General features: G+C 43.2%; 1 protein-coding gene across 2 annotated transcripts in view; it reads left to right on the top strand.

Moving 5' to 3' along the window:
- Positions 1-18,923, top strand: part of PRMT8 (protein arginine methyltransferase 8) — a 236,346-nt gene that overhangs the window by 50,581 nt on the left and 166,842 nt on the right. The window lies entirely within an intron of this gene.

The raw sequence follows: 18,923 nt of genomic DNA, 5'->3' as shown, positions 1-18,923 counted from the left end.
GTGCACCCACATCGTGTTATGCACATGAATGCCGGGTGGAGTGGTCCATGCTACTGGGCGGCAACTGCCACGCCTCCGCCCAGAAACAATGCCCACGTCATCGGTCACCTGACTGAGTGGGTAGAGCAGGGTCCGGGGCAAGGATATGGCACTCTGTCCAGGTTCTACCTCACACCTGGCAACCAGAGGTAACCAAGGGTGTACAGATGGTAAGAGGGAAGGTAAACATGTGTCCCCTCCCCATGGACTCAGCGTGCTGAAAGCATGGACCAAACACCCGCATAATGGAAAAAACCCACACATGCATGACAGCACCGGGGTGTTTTCCACACATCAAGCAACATCAATTGCTTCCACATTGCTAGAAAAGAAAAACAAATCAATAAATGCTTACTTATATTTTTACAAACAGTATTGGTCAAGCGTATACAGTATTTAAGTGAGTACCTTTTTACAGTACATATTCAAAGACTAGTAATACATATTTGCTTATAATTTAACGCCCTTGTAATATACATACAAGGAGTTAGTGTGTCGTACGTCACAAGATCATGGCCAAGATATCAAATGGCTTAGAGCAATGGCTTATAGCTTAGCATGTCGTTTAGTCTAGGGGGGTGGTAGCCCTAAGATTATAGATCCATCTTGCTTCTTTGCATGAAAACTCTTTCATCTAGATCTCCCCCTCTAGGGTCCTCTGCTATTGTTTCTAGGATTGCAAATCTAATAAGGGATTTGTCAAAGTTATCTCGTAAACCGACATGACCCCCAATCGGGGTACTAATTAGGCCGTTTCTAATGTAGGAAATGTGATCAGAAATTCTTATCCAAAAGGGTCTAATTGTTTTCCCCACATAAAAGGCTCCACATGGGCACAACATATATACCACTCCCGTGTATGGCATGTGACATGTTGTCTAACAGATAATGTTGTGCCATTGGGAAGTCTGAAGGAGGAACCCTCCAGAACCCAAGGGCAAAATTAACAGCTCTCACATCTGAAAAGCCTGGGGTCATCCTTGTTTCTAGTTTTTGATCTGTTATAATTACTGGTGACCATACGGTCCCAAAGTGAGGTAGAGCTTCTGTAGACAATTTCAGGAAAATTACCAATGTATTTATTAAGGACTGGTAAGGAGACTGGATTTTTTTTTGTGTTATATTTCTAATTTAAGAGTGTGGGTTTGAGTAGGTGGTGATAATACTTGTTTCTTTCTCAGTTTTTTGGTTCTTATTTAAGTTAAATAGCAGTTCACATCAAGTTTTTGTTTTGGTCGTATTAAACTCCTTTTGTAGTCTATTCTTTGTATTGCCTCAGGTAAGCAGACAGCTATGTAATTTGTTGACTTCAGTTTTGAACATTTCCTCGGTACAGCAATTTCATTTTGATCTTAAGTATTGCGAGTATGGGATACTATTGATAAGTGGTCGTGGGTGGTCACTATCAGCGTGCAATTATGTATTGCCAGCCGTGGGTTTTCTATATAAAGTTGTTTCAATAGATCCATTTTGCTATATGATTAGTGTAGTGTCCAGAAAGTAAATTTGCTCATTACTGTACGTGATTCACATTCCTCTTTCCTACAACATAGCCAAGGAACCGCTACCCTTTTCTTGCAATAGCTCTGCAGCTTCCATTGTCACCTCCAGCTTGCTCCATCACCAAACAACTGATTCACTGTCCAATGAGCAGGGAGGAGAAACGGGAAGCTGCAAAACAGAGAACCTAGTGGACTCATCTTTCTGACTTTGCAGTGTAGTTGAGTTGAGCAAATCACAAGACTAGTTAAACTGAATTACAAACATTTCAGCAGTTAAGATAATTTACAGATATATTTTTCAGCATTGTATTTAGCGGTTTGCCTGGAGAAGCGTTTTACCAATTAAACAGCTTTACAATGTCATTTTCTTGGTTAATTTCAATAACTGTCTTATGTTTTTCTTTCCAATGTTAATACAAAGTGATTTTAAATACCAAACCTCATAGAAAATTGTGCTGAAAATGGATTTCGATAACTAGCGTCGTACTGTAAAGAGGCAATTACCTTATGGTTTGGGATGATTGCTTTTTAATTTACTAACTTAATGACTTTAAGCTGAGCATTCTGTTTAATAATTAATTATTAGTGTACTGTATATGCCATTTAATTAATGGCATTCAGTACATGTCATACAAATGAAGTTGAACATGAATACAAGCTATACCGAGTGGTTTTTGATAAATACCCTACAAATTATGAAATAGGCTCCTGTTATCTCGGCTGTAGATTTATTTTATTATTTACTTTATTTTACATTATTTTTTTTATTTTTGGTCTGATAAGATTTTTATCATGTTGCCTAATAATATCTTCATTTTCAGTAAGGATTCCATCTTCAGTCTTTCAATTACCCCCACATAGATTTTTCACCATATTTCTTGATGACTGTAAATATAAGCTGACCATGATTTCCCCTTGGTAGCATTGCTTAGCTTGTTTCCTAATTCATTAAATGTGTGAACAACTGACAGTTGCCAAAGCAATCTGTTCAGTGACCTTGAACATTTTTAAATAAGGTATAAGCAACATGGGCAATCAGAATTTTTTTAAGAACCGTAACATGGGCAATCAGATTTTTTTAAGAAATGTAACATGGGTAATCAGAATTTTTAAGAAATGTAAAGCCCAAACTCCAGGCAATTTTTTTTAAATAAAAAGCGACTCTAGCTAGTGCACAAAAGGTGTTTGGGATGCAATACTAAGCTTTAAAAGAGAAGTATGGCTAAAGCTTTTTTAGTCATACTTCTAGGTTACAGAAGTGCACTTACTTATGCTTTCCTGTGACCCAGGATCAACTGTTGTCGGTTGACCTCACAGAGCCGCTCCAGGCTCTGGAAGGATCCTGACAATATCGTTGGGATCTCCTCAGCTGCTTGATTGATAGCTGGATCTGGCTCTCAGTGTGCGGCTAAGGCCAGCTGCACTTGTCCTCTCTCTCTTGCCCAGCGCACCAGTCAGTACTGTTGGAGCAGAGCAGAGAGTGGTTACTGACCCTCTGCTCTGGGAAGACAGAGAACTGAACAATCAGTGGTCAGTTCTCATTTCTAGAGTTGGCAGGGGACAGCTGCAACATCACACCAATGCTGCAGTATGTAGGTGAGTATGGATGTTTTTTTGTTTTTATTATCCCACATTTCTCCTTTAATTCAGAGTTGTCCACTACATTACTTATTTTACAACACAAGATGTTCTCAGTTTTATGGGTTAAATTATATCTAGTGTCATTTAACTTTGGTGGCCAATGACAAACTAACCCTCTTGTATCAAATTGTATTGTAACTGTACTGTCCCACTTGTAAATGTAAAGCACTGTGTAAACTGTTGTCAAAGTCTTGTATGTTCATTGTAGCCACCCAGCCATAAACAGAGGTGACTTGGTTCTCCTCACTTGGCTTTCCCCTAAACTCAGTGTTGCTGCTGTTTTCTAATGCTGTAAGTAGGTGTTACTGGCACCTTTGGGAATAGACATGGGAACTGCAGCAATGCTGGGTTATGAATATGTATGTCCCCTGGCCAGCCACTAGGAGGTTTATTTCCAGTGCATGCTGGGGAGTATATGAATATTCAGGGAGTAGCCTGGTGAGGGGTCTGTTTGGGCCTAGCACAGAATCCTGAAGCTGTCCTGCCTGGACAAGGAGGGCATAACACCAAAGGTGGAGAGATATTGGAAGATGCCCGGCTGGAGGGGGGATGAGTTTGACCCTCAGAGGTCTCTTGTACTCCCTTGGAGAAAGTACATGGAGGCATCCACTGACTGGCTGTGGAGCTCCGAAGACAGTGCTGCTGGTGCATGCCTAATGGTCCATATTTTTGCAATACCCTGTGGTCCACTTTCTCTTTATGCATTGTGACAGCAGCACTAGGGTTAGAGTCTGGTAGACATGTTGTTCGCTGTGAGCCTAGAGCATTAACTCATCTTTGAAAAGACAAAAAAGTGTCCCCTACTTGGATCCATCCTGGGGTAATGTCAGCCCACCTTGGTGTTCGGGGGTCACTACATAGTTGCTACGTAGTCGCTACTGTAAATGCAGGGCTTAATGGCCCCACTGCTTGATGGGGCAATACCATGTTATTAATAGTGTTGATGATCACATCAGTGCTCTTCTCTGGATCTTCAGAGGGATGCTCAGGGCTGGAGAAGAGGATGAATACCCTATGGGGTGGGAAGATGTCTGGAAAAGGTGGCTTTAAAGACAAATAAAGTTAAAGTTGTTGTTCATTAAAATTCGAAAGAGCAGGATGGAAAATCTTTCTTAAACATATTCATTTCTAATAGTGGAATACATGGTTTTCATTAGGTTTATTCATTCCAAAATCAAATGTTAAAAGCAAACAAAATCTTTTGAATGACATTGAAATGTTATGAGAATTTTCTTAAGACTTTTCATTCGAAATTTTATCGAACTTTATTTTTTGTGAAGCAGCAGCCCCCCAGAGCCCCCCTTTTTCTTACCTGAACACAATCGTTCCAGTGATAGGGACGAGCAGAGCAGATTCAGCCACTGTCTTGAGTCCTCATTGGCTGGATTGATAGCAGCAGGAGCATTGGCTCCCGCTGCTGTCAATCAAAGCCAATGACACGGGGAGCCGAGGGCGGGGCCGAGTCATGTTGTCTATGTCAATGGATGCAGCAATAGGACTCGGGAGCACGCCCGCACGAGTGCCCCCAGGGAATGCGGGTCTCTGTGGGGGCACTCAAGAAGAGGAGGAGCCAGGAACACCGCTGGGGGACCCCAGAACAGGAGGTTTGGGGGCCCTCTGTGCAAAACCCTTGTACAGAGAAAGTAAGTGTGACATGTTTGTCTCCCCCATCCAAAAAAAAATAATCACTTTAAGACTGCAGCCAAAGTTTCTTTCACACAAGACAGATTCCATAAAGATCAGCAGGGGATCAGCTCACAGATCTCTTGCTGATTGGAGCAAAGCGGATATCCACATCTGTGGCTGCTCAGTTTCTGCAGAGTGAACAAGGACAGAGCCTGCTCTGCGGGCAACCAGAAGTAAACTGACTCCCCTGTCTGTGTACACCCAACTACCCTCCGATCTGATCCGCCTAGACAGAAGAGTACGGAACTAGCAGACCAAATCAGATCCAGAGATAGACAGGTGTAAACAAACACAAGTCCATTTATACCCACCTGCCCACAGCAACGCATTGACCAGAGGCGTAGCTTGAAGCTTTTGGGCCCTGATGCAAAAGTTGACCTGGTCCCTGGGCTGTTCTCACCCCGTGCTCCTCTCCATTCAGGAAATGGCTCACAGCTTGTCCCCAGCCAATGAGAATGGAGGGGTGTGGTCCGTGGAAGGCAAAGTGGAAGCCCAGTAGCCCAGTACTGGAGCATGGCTGTGGGGCCCTTGGGCAGATCGGAGCTGGACTTTGTGGAGGATATGATAATATGACAGGGAGGCTGCAGGGGAGGGGTTGCGATTGTGACCCCTGCAACCCCTTATGCTACGCCCATGGCATTGACCATTATATCAGGTCCACCTAAAAAAAATAATAGGCAGATCTGATCAGATGGCACGTGTAAAAGGGGCCAAAGAACTGGTATTACCCCCGGGTTCAGCCATCTAGAGCATAGAGCAGATACCAACTTTCTAACAACGCATAGGCATGTCCTCCACCTGTTGGTGTTTGAGTTTGGCAATAGTTTACCTGGCCACTTAATGCCAGCTTATGAGAGGAAAAAAGAGGATGTGTCTTCTTCTGTACCTACACCCAGAACTTTGTTTAGTTTGGGTAGCTCCATCAGTTTATGTTTACCCTGGCACATTTAAAGCCTGTTCCTGTGCAAAATAAAATGTACCCTGCTGCCAACTATTTACCATCTTTTTTAAAAAGCACTGCAACACCCTTTAATACTCACCTGACTCTACCTTCAGGTAAACCTCTGAGATGCTTTCTGAGAGTAAAGAGCAGTGATTCACAGATGCAGCCCCTCAACTTGATGTCATTACTCCACGGCTTAAGTCTCTAGGACACTGTAAGGACCCCTTTCATGGAGAAAGTAGAAAGTACCCACATCACCAGGTATCCTTTTTCTCTGCAGTGAAGAAAAAGAAAGACAAAAGCCTTACATACTTGAAGAACTTGTGCAATGTTTAATCCAACTTCCCCAGTTTTCACCTTCACAGAATTACATGTGTGCTTTAAGTCATTCAAATTCTAATATAAAAAATATATTTTAGTTAAACAAATGCAGTGCACAAAAGGCTAATGAAACTTAATGAGCTGATTCAGCGTGGAGCTATTCATGTGAGTTACAAGGTGTTTCCAGCACGTCTCTTGTAGTTTAAGTACTTGTCACGCAATGCAGTCTGGGCAGTTGGCTTTAAAAAGAAATCTAATAATTTGTGTCAGCCTGCTCTTCGGAAGAGGTAATTCTATCAAGTCTAGCAGGCGATGTACCTATTTGCTGCTGCTGTCTTCTTTGAAGATTCTTCAGAGAATTTCTAGGCATGAGCGTGAATTACTTTCTGATTCCTTTCTCGGTCTAAGATAAGCAATTTCTGTAAACAGATGAATGGGGGAAAAAAAACGCATTCGCTGCTCAAGTTTATCGCTCCAAATAAAAATACGCAGAAGCGTCTTGAACTAGATAACATTGATGTTTCCGTAGGATTCAGTTGAAAGCATGAAGATAGGAATGCATCAGCACATTAAATTATGTGCCCCCCTCCTCCATGGTTATTTCTGTCCCTCACCCCCCGTTAGAAGAGAAGAATGATACTGGCCTACTACCCCCAGTTGACTGCATTCATTGGGGTTCTCCAGTCTCCTAACAGGAAACTGTAAAAGTGTGCCAGAGAAAAATAGAAAATTACTTTCCATACATCTTTGAAATATGTGCACATTTCCCTATGGTTATTCTTTAGAAAATACTGAAAGAACAGAAAAATACTTGTCGATCTGCCAGAAGATGTGTTCCTAGTGTTGATGAGGGAATCGAGCGCTTTAACCATGGGTAGAAAATCACACCATCTATGGCTGGTTTAAGCCTTCATTATAAGGGCTGTGTGCACGTGGACATACACCCTGCTGGTCTTTAAAAATACCTGGACACTGGGTTGGAGACTACTTTATACCCGAGACACTTCAAAGTCTCTGAGCTCCAGACCCTGATCCAGGAATTCAAAAGCCCAAGGAAAGATGAAAAGCCACCTCTCCGCTCAGAACTGACATTCTGGAGTCCCACACATGGCATATGTGCGAACCCTGTGTCACTTTCTCCTACATTTTCACAGTGGCAAGGCCTCGCACTGTCACACTAAAGTACAAAAAGGTAAAGTAACGTTTTTTGGGTCTCAAAAGATGAAATGTTTAAGATGTGACAACAGTTAAAAAAGCTAAAGTAAAGTTAAAAATGAGTCACTAGAAAAAAAAAAATATTTAAATAACCCACGCTAAGGAAATAATAGTCTAAAGCAGGGATGCCCAACCTTTTGAAGAGCAAAGGCCACTTAAGCAACTTGATAACCAGTCGCGGGCCACAATGAGCGGAGCGGGCAGATGACAGGTAACGGCTACTCTATAGGCCCTCTGATCCAAACCCGCACCAAATAGAAGGGGAAGAATTCCCTTCTGGGTTTTTTTCATTAGCCCATCGGATTTGAGGTAGGCAGGCGTAAACGGACAAAAGTCTGTTTACATCTATCGCTCTGTAGAGGTGAATTGAGGGTTCCGTTTGGTCGGGCTGATCATGTGAAAAGGGCCTGAGACTGCTTTCACACTGATGTGCTGCGTTTTACCCACTCTGCGGGTGCAGCGTAATGCACCTGTGTCTATCCTGCGGGTTAGCTGAACTTTGCCATAGATTCTGCCTGTGGCAAAAGCCGGTGCTGTAGAGGAAGCATCAGTTTATGGGGCTCTTCCTTTACCACCAGCTTCATTCACAACACTGATGCTGTGGTATGGCAGGTCGGCAACCTGCGATCTGGGCTTGCCAACCTGCCATTCCAGAGCAGGAGGTTGTGGGCCACATCAGAGGGCTCCACGGGCCACATGTGGCCCCCAGGCCATTGGTTGGCCACCCCTGGTCTAAAGCAAGTAGCTGGTAACACAATTGTGCTTGTTACATTAGATCCAGGTGAGAATTAAGTCCATTTTTTATCTAAGTGAAATAAGTAATGCAATCCAAATTTGATGAAGTTGACCCCCTATTACAGGCAGTCAAACAACGCAGATAAAAACCAAGGTAAAGAAGGAATCTGATTGGTCAAATGACGGAATTAGCTAGACCTTCTCCCAGCAAGAATGGCCTCACCAACGCTTACACATACAGTATGCACAGCTCAAGAGAAAAAGTACTCTCATAGTGTAGTATATCGTTAAACAAACTGTTTATTAACCACTTCAGCCCCAAAAGATTTTACCCCCATTAATGACCAGAGCATTTTTTGCGATACGGCAGTGTCGCTTAAACTGATAATTGCGTGGTCGTGCGACGCTGTACCCAAACAAAATTGACGCCCTTTTTTCCCCTAAATAGAGCTTTCCTTTGGTGGTATTTGATCACCTCTGCGTTTTTTTTTTTTTGCGCTATAAACAAAAAAAGACTGAAAATTTTGAAAAAAAGCATTATTTTTTACTTTTTGCTATAATAAATATCCCCTAAAAATATATAAAAAAAATGATTTCTTCCTCGGTTTAGTCCGATATGTATTCTTCTACATATTTTTGGTAAAATCGCAAAAGGGTACATTGACTGGTTTGCGCAAAAGTTATAGCGTCTATAAAATAGGGGATAGATTTTTGGCATTTTTATTCTAATCTTTTTTTTATTAGTAATGGCAGTGATCAGCAATTTTTATCGGGACTATGTTGGCACCATTGACATTTATACAGCGTTCAGAGCTAAAAATAGCCACTGATTACTGTGTAAATGTCACTGGCTGGGAAGAGGTTAAACACTAGGGGGCGATCAAGGGGTTAACTGTGTTCCCTCAGTGTGTTCTAACCGTAGGGGGGATGGGCTACCACTGACATGACCGAGATCCTTGCTCCTGATGACAGGAAGAAGTAGATTCCTGTCATGTCACTAGCCAGAACAGGGAAATGTCTTGTTTAAATAGACACCTAACCGTTCTGCCTCTCCTTGTCGCAATTGCGGGCCAACGGCAAACATCGAGTCCATGGGACCCCTGCCAGGCACACTCCCGCAGCATGTGCGCCCGCTATGCTGCTTTTGCGGACTGACGTATGGGTACATCAGTTTGCACAGGAGTGAAATAAGGGGGGAACTAATTTCGCAAACCAACCTAATCTAGAACAGAATAAATATAAAATAAATAAATATGCAGCAGCCACCACTAATAGTGCTCACACACTGACAGTAAATGATAAAATGGGGGATGTGGTGGCGCTTGCAACTAAAATCACTAAAATAATGTATAAAATAAATTATATAAGAGATACAACAAAATAGACTCCGCCTCCTGGCAATGATTAAAAGTGTATCACTCTAAACCGGAATACCATCCAACAAAAATATCCATAAAGTGGAGGATATTGAGAGTGAAGAGATAATGAAATAAGTGTGACCAATGTGCCACTGACAGCACAATAGTCTAAATTGAATAGCAAACTTCAATCTGTGCATACAACATTTCCTTCAAATATAATTATGATAGTCTAAACAGTGCTTCATCCACAAATCGTGCAATGTGCAACTATGCAAATAAATAAATAAATATCCAGTGACCGACTGTCCACAAAATATTGCAAATAAATAAATGTGAATTAATCCGATGATAAAAAACAATCCAAAAAGTGCTAAAAGTGAAAAAAATATATATATAAGGTCCACACAGGGATCCCTAGAAACAGTGTAAAAAAAGGTCCCAATAAAACTATAAAATTAGAAATCAATGTCCAGTGCAAAAATCGTGCAAAAATCGTGCAAAATAAAAATCCAGTGGCTAATAAATATAATGAGTTTCTAAAGTGCATCTGTGCTCAGGTTGCTGTAACATGCAGAGTAATGTGATTGCAGTCAGCCCGATTCTCCACGGTGACCAGGGATATAAGTGCTAGCCCCTTACCTCAGGGAGGCTAATAAATAGCCTATAGGGATAATTCCCAATGATATCTCCCACAATCAACCGATCGATCCACTCCAATGTATTCACAGGCTCAGCGCGATGATTCTCAAAATAAAGCACAGGAATGCCTCCATAGTGTATGATTACAAACAATATTTTAATGAAAAAAGTAGTAACTTACAAGCAGTGCTGTAAGAACAGCATGTACAACGGCGTGTGTGTAATCCTGTGTCTCCCGCTTGCGGCCGCAGAGCGGGAGACGTCACCAACAGCCCTCCAACGTCCTCACGCGTATCGCGACAGCCGACGTCGCTTAATCATAGGATCCTATGATTAAGCGACGTCGGCTGTCGCGATACGCGTGAGGACGTTGGAGGGCTGTTGGTGACGTCACCCGCTTGCGGCCGCAGAGCGGGAGACACAGGATTACACACACGCCGTTGTACATGCTGTTCTTACAGCACTGCTTGTAAGTTACTACTTTTTTCATTAAAATATTGTTTGTAATCATACACTATGGAGGCATTCCTGTGCTTTATTTTGAGAATCATCGCGCTGAGCCTGTGAATACATTGGAGTGGATCGATCGGTTGATTGTGGGAGATATCATTGGGAATTATCCCTATAGGCTATTTATTAGCCTCCCTGAGGTAAGGGGCTAGCACTTATATACCTGGTCACCGTGGAGAATCGGGCTGACTGCAATCACATTACTCTGCATGTTACAGCAACCTGAGCACAGATGCACTTTAGAAACTCATTATATTTATTAGCCACTGGATTTTTATTTTTCACTTTTGCACGATTTTTGCACTGGACATTGATTTCTAATTTTATAGTTTTATTGGGACCTTTTTTTACACTGTTTCTAGGGATCCCTGTGTGGACCTTATATATATATTTTTTTCACTTTTAGCACTTTTTGGATTGTTTTTTATCATCGGATTAATTCACATTTATTTATTTGCAATATTTTGTGGACAGTCGGTCACTGGATATTTATTTATTTATTTGCATAGTTGCACATTGCACGATTTGTGGATGAAGCACTGTTTAGACTATCATAATTATATTTGAAGGAAATGTTGTATGCACAGATTGAAGTTTGCTATTCAATTTAGACTATTGTGCTGTCAGTGGCACATTGGTCACACTTATTTCATTATCTCTTCACTCTCAATATCCTCCACTTTATGGATATTTTTGTTGGATGGTATTCCGGTTTAGAGTGATACACTTTAAATCATTGCCAGGAGGCGGAGTCTATTTTGTTGTATCTCTTATATCATTTATTTTATACATTATTTTAGTGATTTTAGTTGCAAGCGCCACCACATCCCCCATTTTATCATTTGCACAGGAGTGCCATTTTTCTAACGTATATCGGCGTTAGCTGGTCGGCAAGTGGTGTTCCTTTCATCTAGTTTCCTGGTTAAAATAGCGTGGTAATGAGAATGCATACGTTTCCAACCAAAAACGATTTACTCTCAGGTTAATTACGGTAAGATGACCTGCAGCCACACAATGGAGTTGGATGAGAAGTGGTTCATTGTAAAACTCCATAAGGGGTTATTTACTGTTACAGCGATAACGATATAGAACTCACTTCCAAAATCGGCGGTGTCAGTGGGAAGTGTGATCATTTTTAAATGGGCACCTTAGTAAATAGAATATACAGGAATATGGGAATCGGTAGAGACATAATCACACATACAATGACTCGGATTGATCTGGAGGGAATGGTGTCTTTATTCAACATTACCAACTATGAAATGATTAAAGCTGGAGTTGCCAATTTTTGCATAGCTGGACTCATGTAACTATAGAAAAATTGTCATACCTAAACTTCAGCTTAAAAAAAAAAAAAAAAGAAGCAATCAAATAAAATCATTATACTTTAACTTTAAATAAGTAGGTCTTATATTGAAGGAGACTTTATTTCCCAAATTCCGAGTCATTGGGAAGCAGAGCTGTGCGGATCTCCTCGGTATCTTGAGGGTACAATAGGTGTCAACAAGTGACAGTCTAGGTGAGATGCGAGCCTATATATAGCCAGGCCGTGATAAGGATTGACTGAAGAGTTCCCCTGAGATACGGCGCCCTGCCACAGTGATTTGCCACTTTCGCCAGTATACCTTTCATTCCAACTTTGTCTGCTATTGTTAACTCTTACCTGATTTTTGCAAACAGTACTCACATCACATGCAGCGAACAGCAGGAATTACAGTGCTAGATTGGGCAGTTTGTACAATTTAAAGTGTTTGTAAACCTAAAAAAAAAGGAAAACTTTGTTAATAAATGTCTCTCTGTCAATGTTCTATTTTGCCTGTGCCCCTCCTCCTGAGAGTAAACTAACCACACTAGCTTCCGTAGTCAGTCACAGTCGTGCCCCCTTCTTGCCACTGCACTCGGCTGGGGAGGAAAAAGTGACGTGTTCTGCCAGGCCGGATGGGGTTCCATTGCTTTGGAAAACTTGGCAGCTACATTGGGGTAGATTCAGGTACGGCTGCGCACTCCTTACGGAATCGCAGCGTCCCGTTTTTGCCCTGCGCCCCCGCAAATTATTTGTGCTACGCTTCATTCACGAAGCAGTAGCCACGTAATTTGCATGGGCGCTCCTCAAAAATGCCAGGCGTAAGGGCGCGTAATTTAAATGATCCCGTAGGGGTGTGGATCATTTAAATTAGGCGTGTTCCCGCGCCGAACGTAGTGCGCATGCTCCATCGGGAAACTTTCCCGACGTTCATTGCGGCAAATGACGTCGCAAGGACGTCATTTGCTTCAAAGTGAACGTGAATGGCGTCCAGCGCTATTCACGATTCACTTACGCAAACGACGTAAAATTTAAACTTCGCAATGCGGGAACGACGGGTATACGTAGCATTGGCTGCCCCTGCTATTAGCAGGAGCAGCCTTACGCGAAACCTGACGTACGCAAATGACGTAAACCCTGTACGCAGGGCTCGCGTAGGGTTGTGAATCGGCGTTAGTATGCAATTTGCATACTATACGCTGACCACAACGGGAACGCCACGTAGCGGCCAACGTAAGAATGCAGCCTACGATATGACGGCATAAGGAGCCTTATGCCAGTCATTTCTTAGGCTGCAGTCGGCGTAACGAGGTTCCTGAATCAGGAGCATTTGTAACGCCGGCAGAGGTAAGCAATTGCGCTGCGTAACTATGGTTACGCAGACGCAATTGCTCTTTGAATCTACCCCATTGTCTTCTGTCCCAACACTTGACACACCCACCGGAAGATTCGTGCATTGCAGTGGAAACTATAGTGATCTGCAATACTGAAGCTTGAAAAAGCTATAAGGGAAGTCTATTATTTAAAAGTGATCAGTTAATACATTCATCTATTTCTCTGCAGAAAAATGATTTTATTATGAGTTAGATTTACAACTACATTAATATGTACTGCAAACATATAATAATGTCAAAATGACCCTAGTCATAAAAAGTCAAGAACTTCATGATGACTGCAAAGTGTTTGTAGCAAGAGCCTCATCCAATGTTCCTCATTAGCGTCGAGGGAAGATTACCTTCCTTGTTCTGTGAGCCCTGTCCCAGGGCTTCACCCATGACTACCCCCGTAGGAGAGAGCGTTTTTCAAGACAAGCAAAAATTTTAAATAGATTTTGACTTGGAATACAAGTGATGTCTTGATATAAGAATAGCGTCACGACTGAGTATAAAAGAGAAGAGAGGCGCCTCTAAGTGTAGAAATATGGTTACATTTAATGAGGGTACAACATTTAGCAACATATTGCTACACTTAGGCCTCGTACAGACGACCGGATCTATCCGCTGGGATTGATCCGCGGATCAGTTCCAGCGGACAAATCCGGTCGTCTGTACGGCCTAGCGGATATTTATCCGCGGAGATTCGTCCAGCCGATCGATTTCAAGCGGATAGAAATTTCTTAGCATGCTAAGAAATCTATCCGCTTGAATCGTGTCCAGCGGATTGATCCGGTCGTCTGTACAGACTCACCGGATCAATCCGTCCGCTCGCATGCGTCATAATGATTCGACGCATGCGTGGAAGTAGTTACCTTCCAGCGTCGCGCACGTCGCCGCGTCATCGTCGCGGCGACGGCGCGACACGTCACCGCGGATGTATTCCGCGCGGATTTCGATCTGATGATGTGTACAGCCATCAGATCCAAATCCGCCAGAGGATTTATCCGCTGGAAACGGTCCGGCGGACCGTTTCCAGCGGATATCCTCTGGTGTGTACGAGGCCTGAGAGGCGCCTCTCTTCTCTTTTATACTCTGTAGCTCCTGCTGGATTTTGCTTCTATTCCCCTTGGGGAGGCTTCCTTTTGTGGAGGGACATTTTATGGTTACACAACCAATCACATTGCTATAATATTTTTATATGGTCTATAAACTGAAGGACTTATGAATAAATGGTTGTGGAACGAATCATCTGAGTTTCCATTATTTCTTATGGGGAAATTTGCTTTGATATACAAGTGCTTTGGATTACAAGCATGCTTCCGGAACAAATTATGCTCGCAATCCAAGGTTTTACTGTATTCATAGGTCCTTTAGTTCATATAAAAAGATTATAGCAATGTAATAGGTTGTGTAACCATAGAATGCCCATCCACAAAGGGAAGCCTCCACAAGGGGATTAGAAGCAAAATCCAGCAGGAGCTACAGAGTATAAAGGAGAAGAGAGGCTCCTCTAAGTGTAGCAATATGGTTACATTTAATGAAAGTACAACATTTCGCAACTCACGTGGTTGATTATTAAAAGAGGCACATCTAAGTATGCAGGCAGCATCTGGGATAAAGCTGTCCCCCGCACCGCTGTCAGTCTGAAATTGTGACCAGGAAGACCACCCTGTAGTAGAGCGATCTGAAAGCGGGGCTTTAAGTGCAGCGTGGATAACATTGATGGCGGTGTGGAGGATGGTCTATGTGGATAGCTTTACCCCGGATGCCTGCATACTTAGATGTGCCTCTTTTAATCATGTGAGTTGCTAAATGTTGTACCTTCATTAAATTTAACTATATTGCTACACTTAGAGGCGCTTCTCTTCTCTTTTATACTTAGTTGTGACATGACGCTATTTGTATATCAAGACATCGCTTGTTTACCAAGTCAAAATGTATTTAAAAAAAATTAGCTTGCCTTGCAAAACACCCTCAGCCCAAGTTACTCTCAATCCAAGGTTTTATTGTACAGTATATTATATATTTATTTGTTAATTTTTTTTATGCATTTTTCAGTTACTTCCTGGTTTCTAGGCCTAGGCTGATGATGTCAAACATCCCAGGAGTCTTCAGGAGGGGGGGAGAGGAGAAGGGGTTTTCTCACCTAATCACACCTTCCTGCCTGCATGCCTGATCTAAGGGCAAATGAATTCCAGGAAGTAAATGCTACCTAAGTCATCTGCCCTTACTCAAGATGGCCACAGCCAAAAATGCTAGAGAGTGTTTTTCAAATTGATTTCTCAAAAAAATTAAGCAGGGAGATATGGATGGGAGAGTTTGCTTGAAATATAAAAAATGTATGAAATAGTGTTTTTGGTTTGTAGGCAACTTGTACCCATAGATTTCAATAGAAGTTGCCTCCAAAGTCGGATGTCTGTCTTAACTGAAGCAACTTTACACGAAAAGAAAAGAGTTTACTCAGGCAAACTAGGGTTGCCACCTTTTCGTCAAGCCAAACCCGAACACATTAGCAGCGCACGCCTATATATTTTTTATGTTTTTGTAGTACATTAAATGTATTGCCTCCGTACAAAGCAATGCACAGCTAATTTTTTTTTTAAGTAGTATACGCTGTACATATATTTTTGTGATTAAATAACATTTCTAATCACATGGAGTTAATCACAAGAGTCCCCCTTTACATCAGAGTCCACAGAGTTCCCTTTTACATCTGATTCAACAGAGTTCTCCTTTAGATCTGAATGCCAGGGTTTGTTCACCTTTACATGTGATTCTGCAGGAGAGGAGTGTGGAGGGTAAGATGGGGCAGTATATGCAGTAGAGGAGTGTGGAGGGTATGATGGGGGCAGTATGTACGGTAGAGAAGTGTGGAGGGTATGGCGGGGGCAGTATATGCAGTAGAGGAGTGTGGATGGTATAAAGGGGGCAGTATGTACAGGAGAGGAGTGTGGAGGGTATAATGGGGGTAGTGTGCAAAGGAGGGGATGGTGGGGGCAGTATGTACAGGAGAGGAGTGTGTAGGGTATGATGGGGGCAGTATGTACAGGAGAAGAGTGTGGAGGGGATGGTGGGGGCAGTATGTACAGGAGAGGAGTGTGGAGGGTATGGTGGGGGCAGTATGTACAGGAGAGGAGTGTGGAGGGTATGATGGGGGCGGTATGTACAAGAGAGGAGTGTGGAAGGTATGATGGGGGCAGTATGTACAGGAGAGGAGTGTGGAGGGTATGGTGGGGTCACTATGTACAGGAGAGGAGTGTGGAGGGTATGATGGGGGCAGTATGTACAGGAGAGGAGTGTGGAGGGTATGGTGGAGGCAGTATGTACAGGAGAGGAGTGTGGAGGATATGCTGGGGGCAGTATGTACAGGAGAGGAGTGTGGAGGGTATGATGGGTGCAGTTAGTACAGGAGAGGCGTGCGGAGGGTATGGTGGGGGCAGTATGTACAGGAGAGGAGTGTGGAGGGTATTCTGGGGGCAGTATGTACAGGAGACGAGTGTGGAGGGTATTCTGGGGGCAGTATATACAGTAGAGGAGTGTGGAGGGTATAATGGGGGCAGTATGTACAGGAGAGGAAATTGTAAAAAAAAAATTGTAAAAATTTATAAAAATAAAAAAACATCAACTGGTCTCAAAAAACTTTTTGAAAAAAAAAATGTAATTGTAAAATAAAAAAATTATCTGACACTAGCCACAATCCTGACACCATCCTGCACGTACTACCCACCACTGTGCACTCTGCATTCCTGTGATTCGCATTGCTGTTCAGATCACATGCGATGTCTGTGTAAAGCGATTCCAGCCATACAAACTGTATGGCTGAAATCGCATCACATTCGGACCAAACACGCACAGGACCCTTTTTTTGGTCCACACCAGAATCGCATGGGTGTTCACACCCATGCAATCCGATTCATGTCCTGTCAGTTCGCAGTGCGATATGCGAGCTAAAATGGGGGTGTCATTACCATTGTATGACACTCCCCAGCAGTTTGCATATGGCAGTGTGAACTGCCGTGCGAGTCGGGTGCGATGTGGGAACCCGCAGTGGATTCACAGGGTTCCCGAATTGCACCAGTGTGAACCAAGCCGCAAAGCATACAGCCTACAAATGTCACCTGACTGCTCCCACCAAGGCTCCGTTCACACTGGTGCGATTTGGGAACCCTGCGAATCCACTGCGGGTTCCCACATCGCACCCGACTCGCACGGCAGTACACACTGCCATATGTGAACTGCTTGGGAGTGTCATACAATGGTAATGACACCCCCATTTCAGCTCGCATATCGCACTGTGAACTGACAGTTAGGACATGAATCAGATCGCATAGGTGTGAACACCTATGCGATTCTGGTGCGGACCAAAAAAAGGGTCCTGTGCGTGTTTGGTCCAAATGAGATGCAATTTCAGCCATACAGTTTGTATGGCTGAAATCGCATCGCACAGACATTGCATGTGATCTGAACAGCAGTGCGGTGCGAATCACTTGCGATCTCACACAGGGCACTAATGTGAACCAGCCCTAAGTTCATTCAGCCTGGGTGTAAGTATAAAAAGTGAGAAATCCACCCCTCCCCCACATAACACATCCTGTTCATATAGGAATTTTGCATTTGTGATCAGGTGACCTCAGACACACCACATTGCAATATAACAATAATAATAAGATCACTCAAGCTCGGAATAAGTAAATCTCCCCTAATAACATGTCTATGTATATTCTGATGGCTGTTCACTGGAGCATTTTCTCATGACATTGAACTGTGGCTCACCCCATATTTTGAAAACATTTAGTCAAAACACAGGACAGGCAGCCAATTCTGGGAGATCTGGAGGGGAGAGGAGAGGAGGAGAGGGGAGGGTGATGTGAATTGTGCACTGTTTACAGAAGCTGTGCATGTCTGCAAGCTAGTGCACGAGATATGTAAATAACCTGTCACTCAAAGCAAGGACTTTGGTTTTCTCTGGAAGTCTGTTTTATTTCACTGAACAATAAAAAGAGGATTGCTCAGCCCTGGATAAACTCTGTGTGGCAAGACTGGGCACAGATGATAGGAAATCTTATTCTCTACACTGTGACATCAAAAAAAAATGTTTTGGGTTTACATCCACTTTAATGCAATCTATGCATTAAGGTGAAAAAACATCTGTTTTACTTACCTGACCCCTCGAAAGTCCCGCCCTCGGTCCCGAGATCCTCTTCGCCGCTCAGCCTGGCTGCTGATTGGCTAGAGTGAAAGGATTGAGAGCAGCGCAGCCATTAGCTGGCACTGCTGTCAATCACATCCAGTGACGCGGCGCGCCGAGGGGCGGGGCTGAGTCATACAGTGAGCGGCTATGGCTGCTCGCTGTATCACGGGAGCGCGCCCGTAAGGACTCATCACCATGCGAGCTCTCTCGCATGACTGTGGTGAGTTCTTGTGGGGAGGACCAGAGACAGCCGCCGAGGAACCCCAGAAGACGTGGATCGGGGCCACTCTGTGCAAAACGAACTGCACAGTGGAGGTAAGTATAACATGTTTGTTATTTTAAAGAATTTTTCCTTTATTGACCCTTTAACCGCTTGGGACCCGCGCTATAGTCAAATGACGGCTACAGCGCGGATCCCAAAATCCAACAGGACGTCAATTGACGTCCGCCCCTTTGCGCGT

This window comes from Rana temporaria, chromosome 3 (genome assembly GCF_905171775.1).
Source record: "Rana temporaria chromosome 3, aRanTem1.1, whole genome shotgun sequence".
NCBI classification, from domain to species: Eukaryota; Metazoa; Chordata; class Amphibia; order Anura; family Ranidae; genus Rana; species Rana temporaria.
The sequence above is the reverse complement of the archived record's forward strand: the minus strand, read 5'-3'. Positions and strand labels throughout refer to the sequence as shown.